Below are 13770 nucleotides of genomic sequence, written 5' to 3'. Positions count from 1 at the left end.
TTGTGTCAGACTCAGTATCAAATGCTTTACTAAAATGCAAGTATATTACATCTGCCACTTTCCCTTCATCCAGTAATTTTGCTACTTTGTCCAAATAAGCAATCAAGCTTGTCTAATAGGATTAAGGGGGAGTTTTTTTTCAAAGGGACTCGTGCCCTGCTTGAACGTGCAATTTGCAAGTATAAAATCTGAATCAATATTTTTGCACCCACAAAATGAATTGCAAGGGAAAATCTAATAGTTGCCTCTCTAGCCACCTAATCTGAACTAGCTTCCTATAGTTAAAGGGCAAATGCCCAGATTACTATCTGCAAGTCAATTCCATGTGCAAAAATGTTGCAGGCACACAGCCATAATGAATTGTGGGTCAAAATGCGTGTACTTATATTAGAGATGTGCAAATAACAGATTTTACTTAGCCAGCCATTCCAAAAAATTGAGGGGGGGGAGTTATCAAAATAATAAAAAAAATTAAAGAAATTATTTTTTTCCATATTTTTTGGCTATCTATTGACTGAAACAATTCAGCAAAATCAACACGTATTTGAAAAATGTTTCAGTATCACTGAATCTGCATTTTTCTCTGAAAAAAAGTTTAGCTAGAAAAATTTAATCTAGCTCCAATTTATACCTATAACTACTTGGTTTGGATTGTCAGTGAGATAACTAAAGTTGTAACTACTTAGTTTTGTGCTTACAGTTGAGCTGCAATGTAAAAATGTTGACATAAATTGAGTTTACAAAAGGGAAGCCACTGAAATTGTACCCATTATTCTTAGTATACCTGTGCTGCTTTATAATCATGGCTTTGTTATTGGCTACATGGTTAGATTTTTATTTATTTTAGTGCTTATACCATTATTTCACTGGAGAAAGGGATTAGATTTTTGGAACAATAATTGCCAGTTTTTCTATTTTTGAAAATATAAGAGCATAAGAACATAAGTACGACCATACTGGGTCAGACGAATGGTCCATCTAGCCCAGAATCCTGTCTTCCAACGGTGGAATTAGCATCTTCAAGAGATCATAATGTGCACTGGTGAGATAGAAGACTAAGCGTCAGATTGCAGTGGGAGAGGCTTAAATTTTTTTGAATTTTTTTTAAAAATGTAAAAGAGTCAATATTTGTTTGTTTTTGTAAAAAAGTCCATCCCTTATTTGACCAGCTCCAATTTAGAGGCTAATTTGGCAAAATGATTCTGATTATGGTAGTAGTACAGTAATACTGTAGTGCCGAAAAGCCCTAGTCATGGACCAGGCCTCCATTGTACTGGGCACTGTACAAACACAGAACAAAAGGACAGCTCAGGGCTGATGGGCTACCAGTCTGTTTTTGAAGGATGAGTTCTGTAGCTACTCAAAATACTTGCAAATTGTAATTACCTTGTAAATTCTACATGCTGACAAAAGAACAAAGTCTATTTCCAGGAAGCACCTTTTATTGTGATCAATGAAAAACATTGTGTGGTATTTTGAAAAAGTGATGATTGGAAATGATCAGCAGCCATCATCTTTGAAAGAGCACTGGATCCTGGAATAAAGTGCTGCATTTTTGCTATGGCCTTGCCCCATGACCTAGTCCAGGTCAAATGGGTGCCGGGGGAAGGAAAAAATGTTGAGGGGAGGCCCTGTGGTGATGAGGGCCATATAAGCACCTGGATTGATGGTTGAATGGGTAGAAGCTTCAGATTTTCAATTCTCTTCTATTTTAAATCCCTTGCCCAGCTTTGAAAAACTCAAAGCTGAGTACAATATCAGAAACATATTTGCAAATGTTGGCCTAATATGATTAACAATAAATGTAAAATTAAAAAATAATTACAAGGGAACGCATTTAGGGAACACTTTAGTTTCATAAAAGAAGACTTCAGGATTTCGGACAAGTCTGCTTCCCATACATTTTCATCAAACTGATATTGACTGTGTAATACAGGAGGTTAGGATAGATGATCATAGTGGTCCTTTTTGGCCTTAGAATCTATTAAACTAAACCATGGGGAGATTCTCAGCCTCTTCTGTTATTTATTAAGGGCCAGATTCTGCCACCATTACTCATACTGGACAGTACTTTACTCCAGAAGTCTTCTGATTGACTCAGTATAAAAATTTGCCCCTAATTAAGGTATGTTTGGAGCCTGAGGTGTAATTAATGATTGCAAATTATATTGACATCCTTGGATAGAAAATGCTGCATAACTAAAAGGATTATTATTATTATTTTTGTTACCTGCCAACACACTACAAGCCAACACAGTAACCCAGCACAGTTCTGCTATGACAACTCTTGCTAACAGTAACTTCCTATCCAATTGTTGATAACATATGGTTCCCTTGTACCATACAGATAGGGATTCCCCCCACCCCAATATATTAAAGCCCATAGTTGCAACACCACTGGCAACAATTTTTAGCATAGCTGCAAACCAGTATGTCTGAGCAAGTGTATGCTCACAGCTTCAAATGTATTTTCAAGCCACAGACTGGACTGGGCTTCCGAGATCCAGACAAATCTGCATGAGATATAAATTGAGAGATAACACACATGAACAAGAGACAACATGCTTTCCTTCCTGAGAGGATGTAGTTTGTCTTATGTAGATCATACTATAGGTTGATTAATGACTTTGACTTTTTAATTCGCAGGATCTGTTTTTAGAACCAGTTTAGGCATTAGGTGATCATTGATTCTCTCCCAAGCTGACGGTGGTAATTATCAACATTAATACACCTGCCAGTCTTTATTTAAACCCTCTCAAAAATGAAGAAGCATGGAAACTAAACAACTTTGACCTCTTCTTCTTGTTCCCATTAAGATACAGTCACATACAAGCTATAGGTAAACCAACACTGCATGCCCTAAAATGAGGAGATTCAAAACTCCATGCCAAGTCGCATTCCAGAGGAATAAAATAATTATGGGAGATAAAAAGGGTCATAAACAATTTCAAACACATAATGTGCCAAATTTTCAAGAAATGCAATGTGTGCCAAAGTGCATCTATGTCTGCATACATTAGGGTGAAAGCCAACCTTGTGAAAATGGCTTAAATGGGACTTAAGTGGTGCATAGGATTTGTGCTATGCCTCTGTACAGGGATGCATTTCATCCACCAGACAGCAGTTGCGCATTCAGTGGGTAGATAGCTGCCTTACTGTTAATTTTACACATTCCATTACAGCTTATGTGCACTCTGAAGACGCATGTTTGGGAGCACAGTTTTGTATCAATGCCTCCACTTTCCATTTTTGAAAATTTGATCATCTATGAAAGGGGAGATTTTCAAAGACACAAATGGGACTTAAGTGCCCAACTTCTACAACCCTTCAGTAGTAATTGGGTGCCTCATTCTTCTTTGTGCCTTTGAAAAGCCCCCCCAGAAACTCTAAAAGCCGTTTTATGTGCAATTTAGTGGCCACTTACGTAAATTCCTGCTGGCTCAAGCCTGTTTATGAACCAACTTTATCAAAACTACGTTTATTAAAACCTGGTGGATGCACTAAACATTGACAAAGATGCAGAAGAAGCCAGACTGAGAATAGTATGTTAGTGTAGATCTAAAGAGCTCCATTTCTTTATTTCATATTTGCTTTCTTTCATCGGGGGTTTGCATGTATGCACTTGACTGGGGATAAATAGGATTGTTCAAATGAGCCAGGATGGAGAAGTGGAGAGGAAAAAAGAAAAAGAAAAAACAGCCTGCAGACAAGTTAAAGATGTGAATTTTCTTGGCTCAAGCTTTGAAGATAAAGCAGTGCCCTGGGGACTGTGGTAAAAAATAATCTCTCGATTAGGCATCAGGCACAAACTGACCAGCATCCAATCAGATTTGTTCTACTCTGTTTCATCGGAACTGCAATGTGTTAATGTCTTTCTCTTTTTAAAGTCACACTGCCTTATTTTGATATTTCAATTCTGGAGAATGAATACATGTGATCAGCTATTGTAGCTCAAATAATCATTATTTGACATCTGACATTTGTGATTTATTTAACTATATTTTTAAGTGTGTATCTATATTAATGGCCTTTATCTTCCTAAAAGCTTCCTGTCATAAACTCTCTTTGAATTTCTTATGAATCTGGAGTCATATCTTTCATTAAAAGTCTGAATGCTGTAGTAGCAGAAATGTACCTTCTACAGCATCACCTTTCTCTTGTGAAAAAATTAGGAGTACTTGTGGCACCTTAGAGGCTAACAAATTTATTTGAGCATCAGCTTTCATGGGCTAAAACCCACTTCATCAGATGCATGCAGTGGAAAATACAGTATGAAGATAGATATACACAAAGAACATGAAAAAATGGGTATTGCCATACCAACTGTAACCAGACCAATTAATTAAGGTGGGCTATTATCAGCAGAAGAAAAAAAAACCTTTTATAGTGATAATCAGGATGGCCCATTTCAAACAGTTGACAAGAAGGTGTGGGTAACAGTAGGAGGAAAAAAATTAGCATGGGGAAATAGTTTTTACTTTGCGTAATGACCCGTCTACTCCCAGTCTTTAGTCAAGCCTAATTTAATGGTGTCCAGTTTGCAAATTAATTTAAATTCTGCAGTTTCTCGCTGGAGTCTGTTTTTGAAGTTTTTTTGTTGGAGAATTGCGACTTTTAGGTCTGAAATTGAGTGGCCAGGGAGGTTGAAGTGAGTCTTGGAATTTGTTAGTCTCTAAGGTATCACAAGAACTCCTCAGTTTTTTTTGTTGCTGATACAGACTAACACGGCAACCACTCTGAAACCTTTCTCTCGTGAGTTTTCTATATCATCTTTCACTCAACAATCTAAGTGCTGTTTATAGTAGAAGAGTTTTATGTTGGGTCAGTGATGCGTAGCCTGTATATTAAGAACCAGAGGCAACTGCACTGGTCCGATATGAAGCTTTGAGGAGTTCATGGGTATGATTCTAGCGTACACATAAGGGAGCAGCAGCCCAGTGGAAAGAGATACTGTGATCCCTCCCCATCCTTCCAAGTTTTGGGTAAGGAGGGGACATACAGACCTCCCTTTAAGCAGCCAGGTGGGAAAGGCAGCAATCTTATACACCTCCTTTCCTTCTGAGCAGCCATGGAGAGGTGAGATGATAAACCTCGTCTACAGACAAAACTGTACTGGCTTAACTGATGGTGTGATTTTATACCAATTTAGTTAAACTGGGGCAACTTCATGTGAAAACACTCTTATACCAGTTTAAACCTGGTATATATCAGTCCAACTAGTGTTGGTAAATTTACAGGTACAAGCTAAACCAATATAGACAGTTTTATATCTATGCATAGTTTCACACAAAAGTTGCATTGGTTTAACTTAACCGATTTAAGTTAAAATAGTGCCAACTTGTGCATAGACAAGCCCTGAAAATTGTAAACGAAGAGCAGGAAATAGCACTGCACCATGACAGATATTTGTTTCATTGTAGGGTATAAATAACTGCAATTTCATTTCACTGTGTAAATAATATACCAAAGCTGCTTTAATTTGCATCAGAGGCGGAACTCTCTTCCAGCTGGCCCCAGGATCAGAAGGACATAATGGTGGTGTAAAACTAACTTTGCCACAATCTCTTGGGTCCTGCATTGATCAGAGCTTGGGCAGGCCCTAGGCCTGAGGTCTCAGCTGTCAGCACCAAATTTTCACCATTAATTAATATCGGCTTTGGCAGTGACATAGCTGGTACTGTGTGCTTCAGGTAATTCCTGATGGAGTCTATATGGCCACTGAAATAAGGCTTTTTAGTATAATAATTAGCAGTCATATAAAAAAGTCTATGGGAACTCTGACAGGCCTTATTTAAATATAACAATAATAAAAGATTAAAGCCCATTTGTTTGGGTTTTTCCATCAAACAAAACAATGTTTTAAGACAGAGAATATTAGCTTGCTTCTGCGTTTCACTTTCTCCCTGTGTGTTACAATGAGCTACACTCAGTTTCAGGGTGATATTTGTTCAAAATTCTGTTACAATATTTTCGAAGGAAGGGGGGAAAGGAATCTTTTCAAACAGCCTTACCATGGGAATTCATCAGACTGAAGCATCAAGGCATAATTGTTTTCTGACATAAAAAAAAAAACCACAGGCAAACTGCACTTTAAAAATTGTAATTGTTTCACAAAAGTAAGAGAGATAATATTCAGGGGGGAAAAGGCTTTTAAGATACATGAAAAGGACTTTCTTTTCTGCAGCAAATAGCATATGTTCAACCAAATAAAGATAAATTCAAACACTTTTAAAATTGCCTGTTTAAAGTGGTGATGAAAGTTTTGATGGTTCTCTTCTTTTTTTTTTTTTTTAAAGGTTTCAATCTTTTTTCCATTTAAGCTTGTTCCAATAGCGGCTGCTAACATGACATACTTGTTTATCCCTTCAGTCTCCTTTCAGTTGCAAGGCACTGCAGTGTCAGAGAGTCAAGGGAAACAAAGATCTCTTTCTGCAAAGTGAAATAGCAAAAGCACAAGCAAATAAAACGAGGTTGGGTCTGAATGAAGATACCCACGCAAACCCTGATCCCTAAGGTTATGTTCAAGAAATGCCCCCCCCCCGGTGAAAATTCTTCCTCCCACCCCATCTTTCCCCTAACCACCTTCTTCACCAACTTTAATTCATTCCCATTATTATTTATTCCAGTAGCATCTAGAGGCCTTATCTAACATCAGGGTCAAAACACTTAGTAAGAGACAGTCCTTGCCCTGAAGAGCTTACAGACTGCATAGACAAGTCAGACAAAGGGTAAGAGAAAGCAGTTGAACATACAAACAAACCCTGAGAATAAGACACAAAGAGATTCAGTGACTGGAGGCAAAGTTGGGAACTGAACACAAAGCCAAAACCTCAATCCGGGGGCTAAGCTGCAAGATCATATTTCCTCCCTGAAATATAGCCTATCTACAAAATGAATATAATGGATCTGATTCTCCTTTCACTTATGCTAGTTTAATACTGGTGTGACTCTATAGACTTCATCTGATTTGTTCCAGTGTAAATTAGAGAAAAATCAGGTCTTATAATGGGCAATCCATATTGGTTTGAATCAAGTCCTTCCCTTAGTAAAGATTTCACTCGCTAGTCATCCCCTGTCACTAATCTCCCAAAATGTCATTACGGAGCAATTCCTCGCAACATTTTCTCTGGGAAGCATGTGTGATTATAATAAGAATACTTCACAGTTTTATAACACTGTACATTGTCAAAGCACTGTACAAAACAAAACAGAGATAACCAGCTTCCAGCTGTAAATAAAAAGGTCCCGTAAGAGTGTCAGTTCTTTTATTCCAGGCTAATATGTTAATCTGCATGTTGCATTTCTGAATTTACCTTCTCTTCTCGAACTCTGACTTTGCCCATTAAAAATCAGTGAATCACTTTCACATTTAGTTCAGCTCCACTGAACCACATGAATTTTTTGCTACAGTAGATCCTGAGTATTGTGCAAATCCACATCAGTTAAAGGGTTAAACAAACACTGAAATGTCTCTTTCAGCTTACATTGTTTCTATGACCTTTCTTTAGATGCCTCCTTGGTATCATGCCACTAAGACTGTTGAGACCCCCCAGGTAGCCCATCTTGTATGGCTTTGGTCCATATTTCAGTTTTAAACCGAAACAACCTACATAGCAAGAGTTGGCATGAGGGGAAAGGTTATCGGAAGTGCTCAGCTCTTATAAAAGGGGTCATATTTTTAGAAGAGCTCAGATCCCATTTACTCACAAAAATAAGTGGCCAGATGTTCAGACTTGCTTTGCATTTTGGGCATTGTGCTCTTTTAAAGAGCTGGCCGCTGCTTTGAGTGCTGAGCACTTAACATTCTGGCCCAGAGCTCTTCTGAAAATCAAGCCCAAAATGGAGATTGCTGCCTGAAACTGAAGGGGTTGCAACCAGCACAGCAACCATATCTACCAAGATTGCAAACCATGAGTCTGATTCTGCAGCTCCTCAAATGGGAAATTCTATTTTAAAAAGTACGTAAAAGAGCTCAGAAAAACATACTGTACACAGAATGATGAAAGATAAGCATTCAAGGAAGTTGTAGCCAGTGCTCCCGACACAAAGGGTGTTGGTTGTGTGACTCAGAGTGATGTAACCGAACCACAAGAATGGCAAATGATCCAGAGATAAGTCAGCAGAGAAAGTGTCTCTATAGAAGAAAGAGAGTGAATGTGCCTGTACCAAAAGAGTCACAATGGGTATTTTTTTCTATATAAAAGCAGAAGACACATGTATAACAGTATAAACATCAATTACACATTCGTGTACATGCAATGACTTAAGTATAAGTGCATGCATGCTTCAAAGGCACTACTTCATTCCTAGTACCCGGTTAAACTCCAACTTTTCTTTCCCTTCCCTTGCCCAGGTGTTTCTGGAAAGGGCTATAAGAGAGAATGCTAGTGACAAAGGAAAGAGGTGAGGGAGAAGATAGGTAGGTAGGTAGGTAGGTAGGTGGGTGGGCAGGCCGGCTGGTTGGCTGGCTTCAAACCAACCTAGCTCTTTGGGCTGAGCTGGTCCCCATGCTAGGGGAGTCTTTGCATATGTCCCCTTGTTTTGATTTGCATTGCTAAAGTTTGTCTCCTGCTGAGCAGTGTTTTCTTTCCATTCAGCCTACCAGCCTACACTACATGCGAGGGACTCCTTTAAAATAAAAAGGTCCATAATGCCCACTGCAGAGAGATGTCAGCATTTCCCAGGGAGATGACAAAGACTACGAAACGAGAGCGAATAGCAACAAGTAGCTAACAACTGAGACAACACTAATTATTTAACCACAATGTCCACAGTATACAGCCAGCAACATTAATTTAACATAAATACCCAAAGTAAGTATAATTCAAAAAGACACAAATGCGAGGAATGAAATAACTGTGTCTTTGCCCTTACTTTTCACTGTCCAGTATCTGAATGCTTGCTCTTTTGATGACTGGCAGGCAGACTGCTAACATTCCTGATAACTATGGCCCTGATCCAGCAAAGCACTTAAGCACACACATACCTTTAAGCATTTGAGGAGACCTACTGACTTTAATGGGATGCCTCACATGCTCAATGATAGACACATGCTTAAGTACTTTGCTGGTTCTGGACTTTTAGGAGCAGCAGACTGTAGATAAACTAGTATCAGTTGATCCCAACTTTCCCTTACTCTCTTTGGTTCCCCCTTTTTTTTCTTTTTAACTATTTCAAAATCTCTCTCAATCTCACATCAAAATTAGTAAATAGAGAGAGGGAAGGGAGAATTGTCTGCCACTATGTCATGCCAATTAAAAAAACCCTCTGAAAAGAAGTCAGCCCACAGCGAGATCCTTTATCTATCTATCACAGGGAGTTATATGGCTTCCCTCACCATAGGATCTGAGCACCTCACCGTCTGTAATGTATTTTGTCCTCACCACACCCCTGGCACATATGGAAGTGCTGTTTATCACCATTTTACGGATGTGGATATGAGGCACAGAGACAGTGAATGCTTTGCCCAAGGTCACACAAGAAATCCATGGAGGAGCAGGGAATTCAACCAAATCCCAGGTGAGCACTGAGCCATCCTGCCATTAGCATAAGGAGTTAGTTATGGGAGCGAGGCGGTACATCAAAGCGATGATTGAGTCATGGGATGGCTGAAGTCAGTTGACTGTAGTGTATGCAGAAGTTAATTCCATAACTGCATAGTCCAGACCAGGAATTAGGGACACCCTATATGGTGACACTTGGGAGCATTGGCTCTTCTAATCAGCCTGACAGCTAGAGAACCAGGAAGAACTGAAGGGTCTGTGTGTGTCCAGCAGCCAAAATAAAGAATCCCCTTTCTATTCATTGCAGCATAGTCCTGTCTCTTTTCTACAGTAACAGTACTACAGTGACAGCGTCAAACAGCCATCATACGTTGTACAGGCCTAATAGGGTTAGTTATGCTTCATGTAGATTAGTTCCATGGACACAGAAAATGTACTTTTAAAGTGGAAATGAAAAACAAACAAAAATATTTTCGAATGACCACAATGGATTGTACTAAGACAGCCCCCAGCAAAAAGAATGTACACAAAAGGATTCTGCAAGCACTAACTATTTTACATCTGAAATCCAGGGAATTTTTCAAAACACAAACTGAGCTGAGAGCTAGTATGTGCAGTGGATAAGGAAGTCTTACACTTTGTATCGTACTGTATACAACATGTAATGCCATGGCTCCCTTATTTATGCCTATTTTGAAGAAAGCAGAAACTGTTCTTGCCATGCGTTACCCCTATTATGTTTCTTCTTGGGAACCTAAGACCTTTTGAATCTCTCTTCTGATCCATTTTAATATGCAGCAGAACAAAAGGATCTCAATGTCACTGATGAACACATTGTAAAGCCAAAGCCATAATTACAAATAGCAAATGGAAAATATATGTGTGTAGCTGGAGAGCGAGAAATGTACCATATGTAAGCACTAAAATAATATTTTTCACCATATTTGTATTACTTACCTCCCTGCCCCCAACTTAAAAAATCCTTCTCTGATTGTTCTCTCCAGACATTGAAAGCAACACCATAAAGAGGAGGGAGGAATCAGCTTTCATTGATGCAGTGACTAAGGCCCATGCTCCCTGACCAGGACCCTTGACCCTCGTGTCTGTAGCATTATACACATTGTCTGGCACCACCTTGTTATTTGTACCGTGCAGATTTAATTTCAAAACACATTCCAATGGTGTGGGGGGGGGGACCCACCTTCTTGTAAGTGTATGATTCACCAGCTCTTTAGATTCAGTTGGCAGCAGATGGGCAAGTGTGAAAACTGCTATTTGTGATCTCACACTATATAATGAGCACAAGGCACCACTGGAATCACAATTTTTACATGGAGAGCTCGCTCATCTAGGCTGAGCAGTTGCTTTCCTTCAGAAATTTATTTTCTTAACTTAGGGCTCAATCATGACTTTGCCATAAACCTGGAGGAAGGGACACCTCATTTATGTGCAGCCCCAAGACCAATACAGGAAGCATACTCTGACTCTGTCAGTCACAAAACACCCCGAGGTTTCCTCCTGCTCTGTGAGAGAAGCACACTGCATGAGGCCTATGTCAGTGTACTTCGTCCAGTGCTCCAGACAAGCTACGCTAGCTGGTGCCTTGGAGGGGATGGAACCAAGGTACAATCCCATCCACTTTTGTTTGGGAGGAGAGATATCTGTCCTCCCTGAACTGCTACCCACAGTACAGATCCAGGTAGCCAGCAGAAGTGAGTAAGGGGCAACTTATGTCTCCTACTCTCTTGTACTTCTCTGCAAACTGCGCCACAATCTAACCATTGGTCTACATAATGGGGAGGATTTTTGTAATGAACTTTCACCAGATCCATGCCCATGTCTAATATTTAAATGAATATATTTGCATTTAACTTCAGATATTCCATATACAATACCAGTATTCTGTATGCTGCTGGAGTCCCACTTCATGATGAAAAATCTTTATTACTCAAAAAGGAGACAAGCTATGACCAAGCCTACCACCTCTGAACACCTCCAAATTTTGGAGAAGTTTGGATAACGATCCAAACGTTTCAGCTTGCTTTTATATTTATAATAGACCAAACTAAAGCCCTGATCCTGCTCATTTTAAATAAATGGCACAGCTACCATTAACTCCAATGTAGAATGGTCAAGTCCAGGAAATCGAGATCTGAACATCCCAAATTGCATGGAAATTCAGCTATCAATCCAAACTGTCTGGGTGGGCTCCACCAAAACCCCCCCAATATGTTAACTTCCTTTTACGGTTTTCACATAAAAGAAATTCTTCTCCAGAAATAATGAGATTTCAAGGGAAATTATTTCAGATTCTATCTGGCGTGAAACTTGCACTTGGTCACATTTTAAAGATCACCGTTTATCAGCTGATGGAGATACTGCGTGGCTCTTTGTCTTTACGCCTGAGGAATACAAACTTTCTTTCTTTTATAGTAGAGATGGATGAACACAAAATTTGGCCAAAAATGGAACTAAATGTTTTTGGAAAGTGTGAAAAAATGTAGAGGATTATGATTAGGTACAGTGGCATTATGAACCCAGTAAAGAATCAGGGCTCCATTGAACAAGGCACTGAACAAACAAAAAATAAAGAAGACAGTGTCTGCCTTAGTGAGCTTAAGGACACAAGAGGTGAAAGAAACAGACAAATGGGGAGAATGGGATTGGGTAAATGAAGTAACAATACGATAAGCAGAGTTTAGTATTAAAGCAGAAGTCTCAGGCTTGGTCTACACTACAAAGTTAGGTTAATGTAAGTGGCTTTGCATCAACCTAGTTGTGCATGTGTCTACACTTAAATTTGTCTCCCACTGACGTAAACTTTCCATTATGCTGAGCGATGCTGAGCCATGGTCGATGAATTCAGGTTGATGCAGCCCAAATGTAGACACTACATTGCCTGTGTTGACTGTAACAGTCCTATAGCTGCTGTCCCACAATGCCCAACACTGACTGCTCTGATCACAGTTATGAACTCCACTGCCCAGGGATCACAGAAACTGGAAGCCCCCTTCCCTGCTTAGAGCCCCATACATTTTTGAAATGCTTTTTCCTGATTGTCCAGTTTGGCAAGCACACCACACTTAGCAGCTTTCCACTGCTCTCTTCAACTGCCCAGCAGACCACGTTGGCTACTTGCTCCAGACACACTCTTGCCTGGAGTAGACAGGAGATATTGGATTTCCTGGGCCTGTGGGGTGAAGAAGCTGTGCACGCACAGCTACTGACCAGCCATAGAAACATGGATATACATGAGTAGATTGTATGGGGATGCAGGAGAAGGGGTATGACAGAGATCTACAGTAATGTCACATGAAAGCAAAGGAACTGCGGCAGGCATATCAGAAGGACAGGGAGGCAACAGTAGATCCAAGCCAAGCCATAGACCTGCTCCTTTTACACAGATCTGCATGCTATACGTTGTGGCAACACCATCCCCACCCCGCACACCACTGTGGATACTGCCAAGGCGCTGAGTCACAGGCCTGGCATGAAGAGCAAGCAAAAGAAGGAGAAGGAGGGACATGTGATTGGGGGGATCCAGCTATGCTGTGAACCAGGACCAGTTTGAGACACAATCCAGTCAGTCCCAGCAGTCAAGCATGGGTGAGCCTGATGCAGGGGAAGGAACCTCGGTAAGTGTGTACATTTATTTCTCATTACTGTGACTTAGCAGGACACAGCTTTTGAATTTTCATTAATTTACTCATAGAATCATAGAATATCAGGGTTGGAAGGGACCTCAGGAGGTCATCTAGTCCAACCCCCTGCTCAAAGCAGGACCAATCCCCAACTAAATCATTCCTTAAAAACTTCAAAGGAAGGAGATTCCACCACCTCCCTAGGTATTGCATTCCAGTGCTTCACCACCCTCCTAGTGAAAAAGTTTTTCCTAATATCCAACCTAAACCTCCCACACTGCAACTTGAGACCATGACTCCTTGTTCTGTCATCTGCTAACACTGAGAACAGTCTAGATCCATCCTCTTTGGAACCCCTTTCAGGTAGTTGAAAACAGCTATCAAATCCCCCCTCATTCTTCTCTTTCACAGACTAAACAATCCCAGTTCCCTCAGCCTCTCCTCATAAGTCATGTGCTCCATCTGCTGCCAATGCCCCTACTTATACAGCCCAAAATGCCGTTAGCCTTCTTGGCAACAAGGGCACACTGTTGACTCATATCAAGCTTCTCGTCCACTGTAGTCTCTAGGCTTTTCTGCAGAACTGCTGCCTAGCCATTCGGTCCTTAGTCTGTAGCGGTGCATGG

Source organism: Chelonia mydas, chromosome 6, assembly GCF_015237465.2.
Source record: "Chelonia mydas isolate rCheMyd1 chromosome 6, rCheMyd1.pri.v2, whole genome shotgun sequence".
Classification (NCBI taxonomy): Eukaryota; Metazoa; Chordata; order Testudines; family Cheloniidae; genus Chelonia; species Chelonia mydas.
This window is presented reverse-complemented; position numbering follows the sequence as displayed.